This window comes from Bemisia tabaci, chromosome 8, assembly GCF_918797505.1.
Source record: "Bemisia tabaci chromosome 8, PGI_BMITA_v3".
Lineage (NCBI taxonomy): Eukaryota > Metazoa > Arthropoda > Insecta > Hemiptera > Aleyrodidae > Bemisia > Bemisia tabaci.
In genome coordinates, this window is record NC_092800.1 from 14,088,248 (window position 1) to 14,100,248 (window position 12,001).

Genomic DNA, 12,001 nt, shown 5'->3' on the forward strand with positions numbered 1-12,001 from the left:
CTGTGCCGTCTCCTCGACGGTACTGCCGGTCCCAAGCCCGGGCTAAGGAGGAGGGTTCGGAGGTAAGGCTAGCAACCTGCCTCCGGTAAAAAGACCCGTTTTTGCTCATAGGAGAAATAAAAAGCCTCGGTATCAGAATAGAAAGGACTTTCGACCCAAAGATTTAAGGATAACGGACAAATGGACAAAAGCGGCTCAAAAATTGAGAATTGCGTCTTGGAATGTGACATCATTAACAAATAAGGAGCAAGAAGTTATTATTGAATTGGATGGAAAGAAGATCGACATCTGTGCGCTGAGTGAGACCAAGAGGAAAGGAGCTGGAAGTGTAATGAGGGGCAACTACCTGCTCATATATAAAGGCGTCGACAAGAGTGAAAGAGCACACGCCGGCGTTGGAATGTTGGTTCATAAGAACCTCATTGATAATATCATTGATATCGATTATATAAGCGAAAGGATCCTAAAAGTTATCATCTACTTAGGCCGAGAAAAATTAAATCTGATATCAATTTACGCGCCAGATACGAGTAGAGGGAAGCCAGAGCGAGATACGTTTTATGAGTCTTTACAAAAAGTCATCGACACAATACCAGCTCGGGAAAAGTTAGTCATGATGGGTGACTGGAATGCTCGTGTTGGGAATAATGTTGTACCTGGGATCAAAAATAGATTCAATGAGCCCACCTTGAATGACAGCGGTGAGGAACTCATTGAGTTTTGCGCCATAAATGAATTGAGGATTAATAACACGTTTTTTGATCACCCGTTACAACAGAAAATTACCTGGACCAATCGGAGAGGCCAAGCATCGATGATTGATTTCATCATCAGTAATCGGCATGTACATCCACAGCAGATCCTAGATGTTCGCACCTTGTCATCCGCAGATGCTGGTACTCAGCACGGCTTAGTGTTATGCGAACTAAGAATCGATTTCAGTCAGCGAAAACAGCAACCGGTGATTTTCGAAAAACTTTGTGTTGAAAAGATGTCCGACCCCAGCATCAGGAGCTTCTATCGCTCCAGGCTGCATGGCAAGTTGGAGAGTGTGCCAGATGAAGATTTGACAGCAAATGAGCTGTGGCGGCATGTAAAATCGAAGGTGCTGGAAGCAGCTGGTGAGGCAGTAGGATGGCGAAAAGTAAACAGAAATCGCACAGATACCCGGACACCCTGGTTTTGTGATGAAGTCAGAGATGCTGCAAGGTCTAAGAAGGAAGCATTTTTACAGTATAAATCTAATCCCACTCCAGAAGAATATGAAAAGTACAAAAGGGTCCGCAATTCGATGAACCAGAGAATTAGGAAAATTAAAGAAGGCTATTGGGAAAGTTACACCAAAGGAATGGAGCATGACTTTTATGGTGCGCAACGGAAAATGTGGAATGCTCTTCGAAATCAGCGGAAAGAAATCTGTGAATTTAGGCAGGCCCATCACATTCGGAAAGAAGAATGGCACACTTATTTTACTGAACTGTACAAAGATGCAGATGACGACATCCAAGAGAGGATTGATTACCAGAACGAAGATAATGTGACCGTGTCATTGGAGATGGTGACCAAAGCCATTCACAGATTAAAGCTCAGAAAATCCCCTGGACCAGATGGCATCGGAAATGAATTCGTTAAATATGGTGGAAAAGTCCTAGCTGTGTGGATGCATCGTCTGTTCCAAAAAATTTTGGAAGAAAAGAAAATGCCGGAAGACTGGAAGGATAGTTTCACAATTCCCATCTTCAAGAAAGGTGACAAATTTGTACCTGAAAATTATCGCGGTATTACGCTCCTAAACACGTGCTCCAAGCTATTTACATCCGTTCTCAAAGATATTTTGGAGCAGATTGTGCATATGGCCGAGGAACAGCAAGGGTTTAGGAAAAACAGAGGCACCAACGATGCCATATTCATGGTACGACAATTGGCAGAGAAATCCATCGAGTTCAACAAGCCTTTATTTTTATGTTTTGTGGATTTGGAGAAGGCATTCGACCGCGTACGGAGAACAGATGTCTTGAGGATACTTAACGAGCGGAATGTTCCCAGGTGTCTCATCGAGATAGTTGCCGACTTGAACTCGAACACCAAGACACGGATAGTCACCAGGGAGGGAACCTCTGATGTAGTCATTGTAAACAGAGGAGTAAGACAAGGGGACTCCCTCAGCTCTTTTCTATTCAATTTGTTAATGAATAAGCTAATCGATGCAGTTAGATTTAAGAGAGGCTATCGGCTAGGCAATTCGAATATCAATATAATCTGTTATGCAGACGATGCTGTTTTAGTAGCAAGCTCCGAGGATGATCTGCAAAGAATGCTCCATTCCTTCAACCTGGCTGCAGAGGTATTCAACATGAAAGTGTCGGCTAAAAAAACAAAAAGTATGGTCATCAGCAAAAATCCAATACGATGTAAGCTAGTCGTGGACGGTACCGTAGTTGAACAAGTAATGCAGTTTAAGTACTTGGGCGCTTTAATAACGAGTGTGAAGGATTTAGGGACCGAGGTGCGGAGTCAGACAATCAAGGCAACTAGAGTAGCCGGATGCCTAAATGAAATGGTTTGGAGGAATAAGTACATGGCTAAAGAGAGCAAAGTTCGAGTTTATAAAACGGTTGTAAGACCTGTGCTGACTTACGCTGCGGAGACCCGAGCGGACACGAAGCGCACTAAACAACAGTTGCGGACCGTAGAAATGAAAGTCCTGAGGAAAATAGCAGGCTTTACGCTCCGAGATAGGCAGACCAACGAGTCAATTCGCGAAGAGTGCCAAATTCAAGATATTGCCAAATGGACCAAGATGCGCCGGAAAATGTGGTCGGAACATGTTGAGAGGATGGACGGGGAAAGGCTTGCCAAGATTTGTATGGTAGGACGACCTCATAGCCAAAGGCAACCCGGACGACCGCCCAAGAGATGGGCACAGAGCTGCCTTTCATCCCCGGAGAATTAAGTGATCTCTCTCATCGGCATCATATTACTGTTTTAGAGGCTAGACAAACAGGGTCACGGCCCTAGTCAGAAGGCAGAAGAAGAAGAAGAAGAATATCATGATTTTCCTCAGTGCAGCAGCTGAGCCTTCGAATGTCGCTAACTGTAAAATATTTACATTCGAGAGAAGTTAAGGGTACTTTTTTTTTAAAAAAAAAAATTTAGACACATGATATAATTATAATCAAATTCTGTGAAAAGTTAGAGCTGTGCAAAAACGCCTTTTGAGCATTTTGACGTTGCCAAATTTCTACGGATAGAATAGAAATTTTCTGATATAATTGTCAATTTCATTTTATGAATTTTTCATTGGGTTTTACAAACAATTTAAACTACTAAGTCTGAAAATTTCGAGGAATAATAATGTCCAAGAGTTTTACAAAAAATGGATACCTTTTCTCATGTTATTCGGCAAAACAGCAGACATGGATGGACCTTGTCAAGCTGGAAGGAGCACGTTTACCTGACTCACTTCAGAAACAACGTTTTAACTGTCATTGATTCTGCCATACAAATCGGTGGATGTGCAAAGCAATAGGCCACGAACGGTGAACGAATTTTGACTTGCTAAAGGTAAATTACGCGTAGAATACGATGTACGCACATTAAAAACACGAAAAAATAACTCAAAACCCGAGAAATACGCAGTTCAAGAAGCGGAACTCTTTAAACTGCTGTTTAACTGTCACCTAGGCGCTGCATACAACTATTCGTACTCGATGGATGTGCGTGTTGCATACGCATTTAATTGAAGGTGTTTTAACTTTCCTCGCGCTCGTCACGCAACCGTCACACACTTTCCCATGTTTGTATAGACAGTAATGACAATCCCGTGAATCTGGGCTTTGGTTATATCCGTCAGTAATGAATAACATTAATATTGGTTTGCAGATAGTACTATTTCATGTTTTTCAGTGCTCGCTCGTGTCCGAGCGCTTTACAAAAAGTGGTTCAATGATTGTGATTTTCAGAGGATCGAGAAAACTGAACCTTGGTCCCATAAAACTATTTGGGCTCTGAACTCCAAGAATTTTAAGCCATGTTAGTAACATCATGATCAAAACGTAACTTACGGGAAAAAAAATTATTTTTTAGTTGACAAATGTGTCCGACATGTTTCAATGTAGATTTTACATTAAAAAAATTATATTATCGTGGTTAAATTAGCTTTCCTCTATTGAAAAATGTACATTTGAAACATGTTGGACACATATTTTAACAATTTAATCGTAAAATTTATTTCTCCTATGGGCACAGAGCTGCCTTTCATCCCCGGAGAATTAACCCTCTCTCATCGCAATCATATGTTATTTGTCATATATATTTTTAATTATTCATATTTATTTATTTATTATCATATTTGTCATATTTACTTATTAATTTAGAGGCTAGACAAACAGGGTCACGGCCCTAATCAAAAGGTAGAAGAAGAAGAAGAATCGTAAAATTAGCAATCCCTTTTCTTTCTGTGCCGAGTCGTTTTCAAGAGGGTCAGCTTCGATCCTCCATCCAAGCTCCTCCGAAAGGAACGAAATCTCGAGTCGGGCGTCGTCTTGCGTTTAATTTCGGAGCAGGTACTTTCCATTTTCATTTTTCATTTTTCGTCGGGTCCCCTGTCCACGAAACGGAGCGTTGTGGCTGACGGGTTAATCCAGGGGCCGGGCGCAAACTTGCGGTTGGCGGCGCGCCGCGGCAGCCGAAAGGGCATGACCTGCTTTCTTAGCTATCGCGGGCGGCGCTGCGTCGCAAGAATCAACTTTCATCCCTCCAGCCCTGTAACTTTATTCTCTTCTTCCTTGCCGAGTCCCTTAATACTCAAAGTTAAGACATGTGGAATCCATTCCCGATGCTCCCTCGCTACCCAACAGGGCAGTAAAGACCAAATTAGCATGTCTACGCTACCGCGCTCAGAAAAAACGCCGTTTGAACCTTCAGGCGTTGCCAAATTTCCTTCCTTATCAAAAAAATGTTCGCCGTTTTTGTGTGTGCGTTTGTGCCGATTTGCTTTCTCATTGGTAGTTTGATTAACCAATCAGAAAACGTCATTAAAAACCCCAGGAAATTTAAATTCCAAGAAATCGGTATAAAAGGACAAATCAGCATAAATCTTGATATAGCGGGATAAATTGGAATGAAATGGAATGATTTGAGTTGAATCAGGACTGGTAAGTACGAATGTATCATGTAAAACGAACTTATTGGGAAAATTGTTGAATACTGAAAGGTAAGACATATGAAATCCTTTTCCGATGCTGCCCCGTTACCGAACAGGGCAAAAACGACCAAATTAGCATGTCTACGCTGTCGTGTTGAGGAAAAACGTCGTATGAACCTTAAAGCGTTGCCAAATTTCCTTTAATAAAATGCGAATATATTGGGAAAGTTCACTTTGCAAAAAGGAATTAACTTCTCAGGATTATTTCTGAAAGCACCTATCTGCATGCGTAAGAAAATGAATGGTAGATATGGTCGTTTCCCAGAATAAGGAACGTAGCTTCATTTCAAGGTTGCGAAATTGACTCCAACAATTAATTGATTCACAATAATACATCTGTGCAATTTTAGTTCAAAGTTTGTCTGATTTCGCATGAGATCAGAAGAAAAATCAGTTAAATATTCGGTTGTAAATGCCCAAGATCCTCCTGGTAAAAATACAATTTGGGAGGGAAAATTTGACAACATTGAAATGTAGTTATACTCTTTCATGAGATGAGCAACACATGTTAGTTCCGTACTCCGTAATGTTATCCATGCAGCAGATTCTCGCGGTGGCGTATCGTAATTTGCGATGAACTGATGGATCTGCCATTTGAGACTATGGAAAAGGATGAATTGGACGTACTTACGCTATATGGAACTATGTGCAAGTGGGAAGATGGGGTGTGCGCGCTGAAGCTGCATAAGAAACAATGTAAAAGTGGATATAGTTCCTTTTGAGAAAATGGAAAAGCGGGATTTTCAATTAAATCAAAAGGACCAAGTTATAGACCGCCTTCCCGATCGTCGTTTCTCTCGTCGTTGCCGCTGACGTCAATGACGCTTAATATTTCCCATTCATTCTTATGGCCCAAGCACGAACGAGCACACCCCATCTTTTCACTTGCACGTAGTTCCATTTAGCATAAATAAGTCTAATTCTGCCGTGCTAAGGAAGAACGCCGTATGAGCCTTCAGACGTTGTTCTGACAATCATTCCAGACGAAATTTCCCTTTTTAACAATGTAATTGATTTTTCCCCCCGTTGAGCGTGGTATCTACATTTTAAACCACAAAAAACAAATAAGAAAACAAATCAATCAAGTACAAATATGCAGTCTCAACCCCTCACCTACGCGCAATCAAAGTGACGCAAGGAGGCGGGCGGATGCGGCTTTCACTACGGCGCCGCATACAACTATTCGTACTCGATGGATGTGCGTGTTGCATACGCATTTAATTGGAGGCGTTTTAACTTTCATCGCGCTCGCTGGCATCGACCGCGAGACGCGTAACGACTAACGACCGTGCTGGGACCAAGGTGCGCATGCGCAATACTGCCGTGCTAAGGAAGAACGCCATATAAGCCTTCAGACGTTGCCAAGTTTCCTCCGATAAAAACCGAATTTACAGTGAAAATTGCGAATATTAATTTCCAAAATTTTCAGACAATTTTGTACGCAATTACATCTAAAGTATCAGAAATTTTTGAGGAAATACGTGCATAAATGTCGTCAAAAATACGTCTTTTAATAAGGGAAATTTGGCAACTCTCGAATGTTCATACGGCGTTCCTCCTTAGCACGGCAGTATTAAGTTGAAACTGAGAAAAACAGGTTCGAAGTTTCATTTCCCCCATAGGACTGAACGTAGAAAATAAATTACAACCCCTCTTTTCATAAACGAATGTTTATTTTTCGACTTTGAGTTTTTGGCAGAAGAAAATGTACATTCTTAACTCAATTTTTACGAAAATATGGGTTGGTTCCTTTCTCATCGATTATCGTTTAGGAGTTTTTTAATTAATCCGGATGCTCGAGGTGGATACGTTAATAAGTGATAGTTTCACATCGAAAAACATCAAAAATCGATCGTTCACGCCTCGCTAATGGAATCTCGTGATGGACAGGTAACGAAACCAAAATCGCGGCACGAAAACTGAGAATTACACTACCGTTCGAGGAGACAGCAACAGGAGAAGTGCTTCTGTTCATGTTCGAGCTCCTTTGTGACACGGAACATGGCGTGTTCCTTTTGCTTGATTCTTGAAGAAGATTAACTTGAGGATCTTCAAAAGCTACACATAAATAACCGTCGATGGAAAGTGCGAAGGGATCGATTCGATAGCGATAAAAAAGAAACTAGATGATTCTTATATCGAAATCCTCAGGTACATAAAATATGACCGTCTACGAGGAAAATGATCATACTGCCGAAAAAATCGAAATTTAATGATTGGCAACACTGTCAGGCTAAGGAAAAATGCCGTATGAACATTCGAGAGTTGCCAAATTTCCTTTGAAAAATTCTTGTCGGAACACCTGGCTTCTCCGGGAATCGATACATTTCCATAAATTTAAATGTAAACTTACTCTTCTGAGCGCAAAAGAACGCTACGCCACTGGGCCACAGGCGGCTCCAGCAATTTAGCAACACCGAATTTCCTCCATTTAAAAAATGTTAAATAATCGATTCTTGTCGGGGCACATGGGCCCTCTAGAAATCGATACATTTCCACAGGTTTAAATGGAAAAAAAGCAATGTTGCCACTTTGTTGGACCCGCCAATGCACTGAACTGGAACGAAGGGGGAATCACAAAGCCACGAATATGGTAGTGGAGTACTGACAGTAACATTCAACCAAGTCTCAATGTCAATAACCCTCGTTGTTAGGGCCATGTGGCGTGCCAGGGGAGGGGTTGGAGGCAAAGCAGAGGTCTCAACATTACATATTTATATTTTCAAATGAATGGCCTCTCTTTTGCGCCCGCGAAGTATTAACGCGAGCAAATTTCGTCGGAGAACAATGTTCCACTGACCCGAAAATTATTGGGAGGGGGTGCTAAGCAGAAACAGCATATCACCGTATGGTTTGGCCTTGGGTTGAGTGGTTCTTGTATCCCGTTTCTCAGGGCAGTAATAATATGCCATAAATTAGCAGCGAACAAGCATCCTGCCATCGGTGCCATTAATTTATGGGGTGAAAAGAACGCTCGGGATGTAGCTTATTGTTTTACAGCCACGAACCGCGCGAATTTAGAATTACTGATCGGTTACCAAATTTCGAATAACTCGTAAACCTATATCGTTCAACGTATTTATTGTGAGGTCAAGAATTACCACGTGCAATGTGTATGCACGTGCGTCCCGTATTTCTCTCTTCTGAGAAGGAAAGATACTTGGATTGCATTTTGCAAAAAGGAACCACTAGCATTGCAATGATGCTAAGATTGTGCAACTTCATCCTTTGCAATAAAATTGCGGAAATCGTGAAAAACTGTAAAATTTAGATGGTAATTTTTGTCTTAAATTCACAGTTTTTAGCGAGTAAAATAGAAACTATTGATGGATAATCGGGTTTTTCCTCCAAGACAAAAGAAGTTGCACAATCTTAGCAACATTGCAATGCTAGTGGTTCCTTTTTGCAAAACCAGTTTAACATGTCTTTTCTTCTCAAATCAGTGGTAAACTCGCACAATAATGATATTGAGCATATTAAAAATTGACGATATTCAAAAAATCCCACCATGCGTTGGGGGGGGGGGGGGGAGGCGCAGAGTTTGGGACCGGATACTGAGCAGTGGCATGATGTGCTTTGCGATGTATCGATGGATCTGTTATTTAATCCTATGGAGAGGATCGATAAACAGGGTGTTCGCAACAAACACCTTAATAATCGATTCTTTACCACAGCTTCAAATGGGGGCATATCGATAATCGATAATTCACGCCGCGCCTCTGTTACCGAGTGGAAACTGAAGGAACTTACGACACTCAAAGCTCCTGACAAACAGAGCGCGATTCCAGGAAAACTAGTTTTCTTGAATTTTCTCTCCTCGTTTGAGTAGTCTGCGCGGGTCCTGAACCTGAGCCGACAAAGGAATTGAGTCACTCAATCGAGATAGATTTGCGAGAACTCCGGCATTATTTTTAGCATTTGCAACCGCGGAAAGAGAGTTCTTGGAGGAACGACGACCAAGATGGAATCATATCCTTTCGATAGTGCTGAGGTTGTTGATCAATAGTTAGTGACAATAAAACTGGTCTACATTTACATATTTTTTGTTGTTTTTTTTCCATGCAGTGCTGTCATTTTATTTTACGGAAGAGTCCGGGATTCTCGGAAATAATACCGATTTCCAAAAGCTCCGAGAAAAATTTTGATTTTCTCAAAAGTACCGGGGGAAAATTTCGAGATATGCCCGAATTAAGTTCCGAAGATTGCTAAATTCGATCAAACAGGGTGTCTAGTTTTTTTCTCATCTTAGGAAATCCTGATTTTTCCTGATTTTCCACTGCTGAATCCTGATTTCATAATTTTCCCAAATCCTGATCAAATTCTGGATTGTTTCGGAGAAAAATTAGACGAATGTTACTTCACAAAAATAGCTCGTTGAAAAAATCCGATGGGACGGCCGACTCTTCTCAAATCCTGATTTTACGACTGATTTTCCCTCAAATCCTGATGAAATCGGGATTAAATCCTGATAGAATCGGGGAAGCGGGGAAAATCCTGAATGCTAGACACCTTCTAAATAATCGGTCAAACTCAAATTCCGGGAAAATTCCGAAAATAGCTGGATATTCCGGGAATTCCAAAGAGTCCGAGAAATTGCAATTATTCCGGAATCCATCATTGATTCCGGGAAACAGTAGTACTGTTTCTATTTTTTATCGTCAGCAGACCACAAACATGCGGGCTCAATCGCTCAACGACGCGCAGTTGTTACCCGTTACTGTTACGTGAGGAATTGAGGATGCGACTTTTTCACCAAGGCGCTGCATACAACTATTCGTACTCTATGGACGTGCGTGTTGCATACGCATTCAATTGGAGGCGTTTTAACTTTCCTCGCGCTCGCCACGCAGCAGTGACCCTATGTGCCCATGTTAATATTGGATATTACTGACAATCCATTACCATCTCTGCCTTCATCGCATCAATCAGCGATAATTATTATTTGAATAGGTTTGCAAAGGGAGCTTCTTGACGTTTTTCAGCGCAAACCGCAATGAACACACAACAAAAACACACAACAAGAAATTGCAATTATTCCGGAATCCATCATTGATTCCGGGAAACAGTAGTACTGTTTCTACTTTTTATCGTCCAAACCAGTTACTTACTGCGCGCGTTGAAAAAATCAGAAATCAGGGCAAAGAGAATGCCTTAAAATTCTTACAAATGACCTTTTCAAAGCATTCAAAAGTTGGGGAGTAATTAAACGCGAATTTGAGAGTTAAATATGCCGGCGGTGTTGCCAGCCTTATAGACGATGGATTCATTTACAGAACGCTCACGATAATACAAACTATTACTCAATTTCGGCAACACCCGAAAATCCATACTACATTTTATCTAAAAAAGTATCATAAAAATTGCGACAGCGGTGGAGGAGGTGGGAAGGGGGAAGAAATATTATTCTAATTTTGAGAAAAAGTGACGGCATTTGAAACTGCTTTACCGCGCGCGGCCAGCGCACAGCGGAGCGGTTCACCTGGAGAGATGGAACATGATGTGGAAATTTAAAAGCTTATATCGATGGTCGATGTGCGAAAATCGTATCTGCATTACGTTATTTCAAAGTTTTCACTCTTATTTTATTATTTCGATGAGACCAAGCCAACTAAATGGCCTGAAATGTATGCGGAATATTCTGCTAACAGACAAGAGAGATTAAGACAGGTTTTCAAGAAATTACGTCGACTGGTTTTCCAAAGAAAAGATAAAGTATGACAGAAATCCTGCAACGTCGCAAACGAATATACGAGGCTTCGAAGCATTCACTATTGCTGATTATAAAAGATGACAAGCCTTAAAAATTACCAGAAAAGGTAAACAGTTGGAAGATCAGTGATATGTTTCAGTATCTAGTAGAGAAGTCAGCAATTCCCTGATTGTGTCCACGAATTTTCCGATTTTTCCTGACTTTTTGCGGTCGTCGCAAATGCCTGGACTTTTCCCTGATTTTCCCGGTTTTCCTAACCGCCAGCAAGCCTGGAATCAATGAAAGAAGTGCTTGAAAAACGGCCAAAATGCCTCGACGCATTTTTGCACGCTTGACATCATAAAGCATCTCTCGAGACGCCTTAAAATAGTCGCGGTTTTTCATAGAAACACCGGGTTGCGGCGTTGTCATTTTCGCCTAAAATGTGTTGAGGCATTTTTAGCCGTTTTTTCACACACCTCCCTCTAGTTAGAAAAGACATAGATTATCTTGGTAAAAATGCAATTTGCGAGGGGAAATTGTGAACCATCAAAATTTAGTTCCTTTCTTTCGTGAGGGAAACGTTAAAATATTTTAAGGTGATTCGATGGAGGCCATTTTTTGTGTCAGAGCGACGTGCGATATATCGCATCGATTTGTTCCATAATTTCAGCTACTTGTCATTTTTTCCGAATTTTGAGATCGCACTTCTGTTGTCATGAGACTTAAGAACTTATGTACCAAATTTGACAAAGAAATTCAACGTAATAAAGGCGTCGTTTTTTTAGAGAGAAAATATCGCATTCGATACTGATATCGAAACTGCACTCGAATGCTATATTTTTCCTCTAAAAAAACCACGCCTTTAATACGTTGAATTTCTTTGTCAAATTTGGTACATGAGTTCTTAAGTCTCATGACAACAGAAGTGCGATTTCAAAATTCGAAAAAAATGACAAGTAGCTGAAATTATGGAACAAATCGATGCGATATATCGCACGTCGCTCTGACACAAAAAATGGCCTCCATCGAATTACCTTAAGTCCAGCGTCTCCCGACGGTCCGTTCCACCGTGTGGCGGCTGACGACTCGCAACTCGCAGCTTG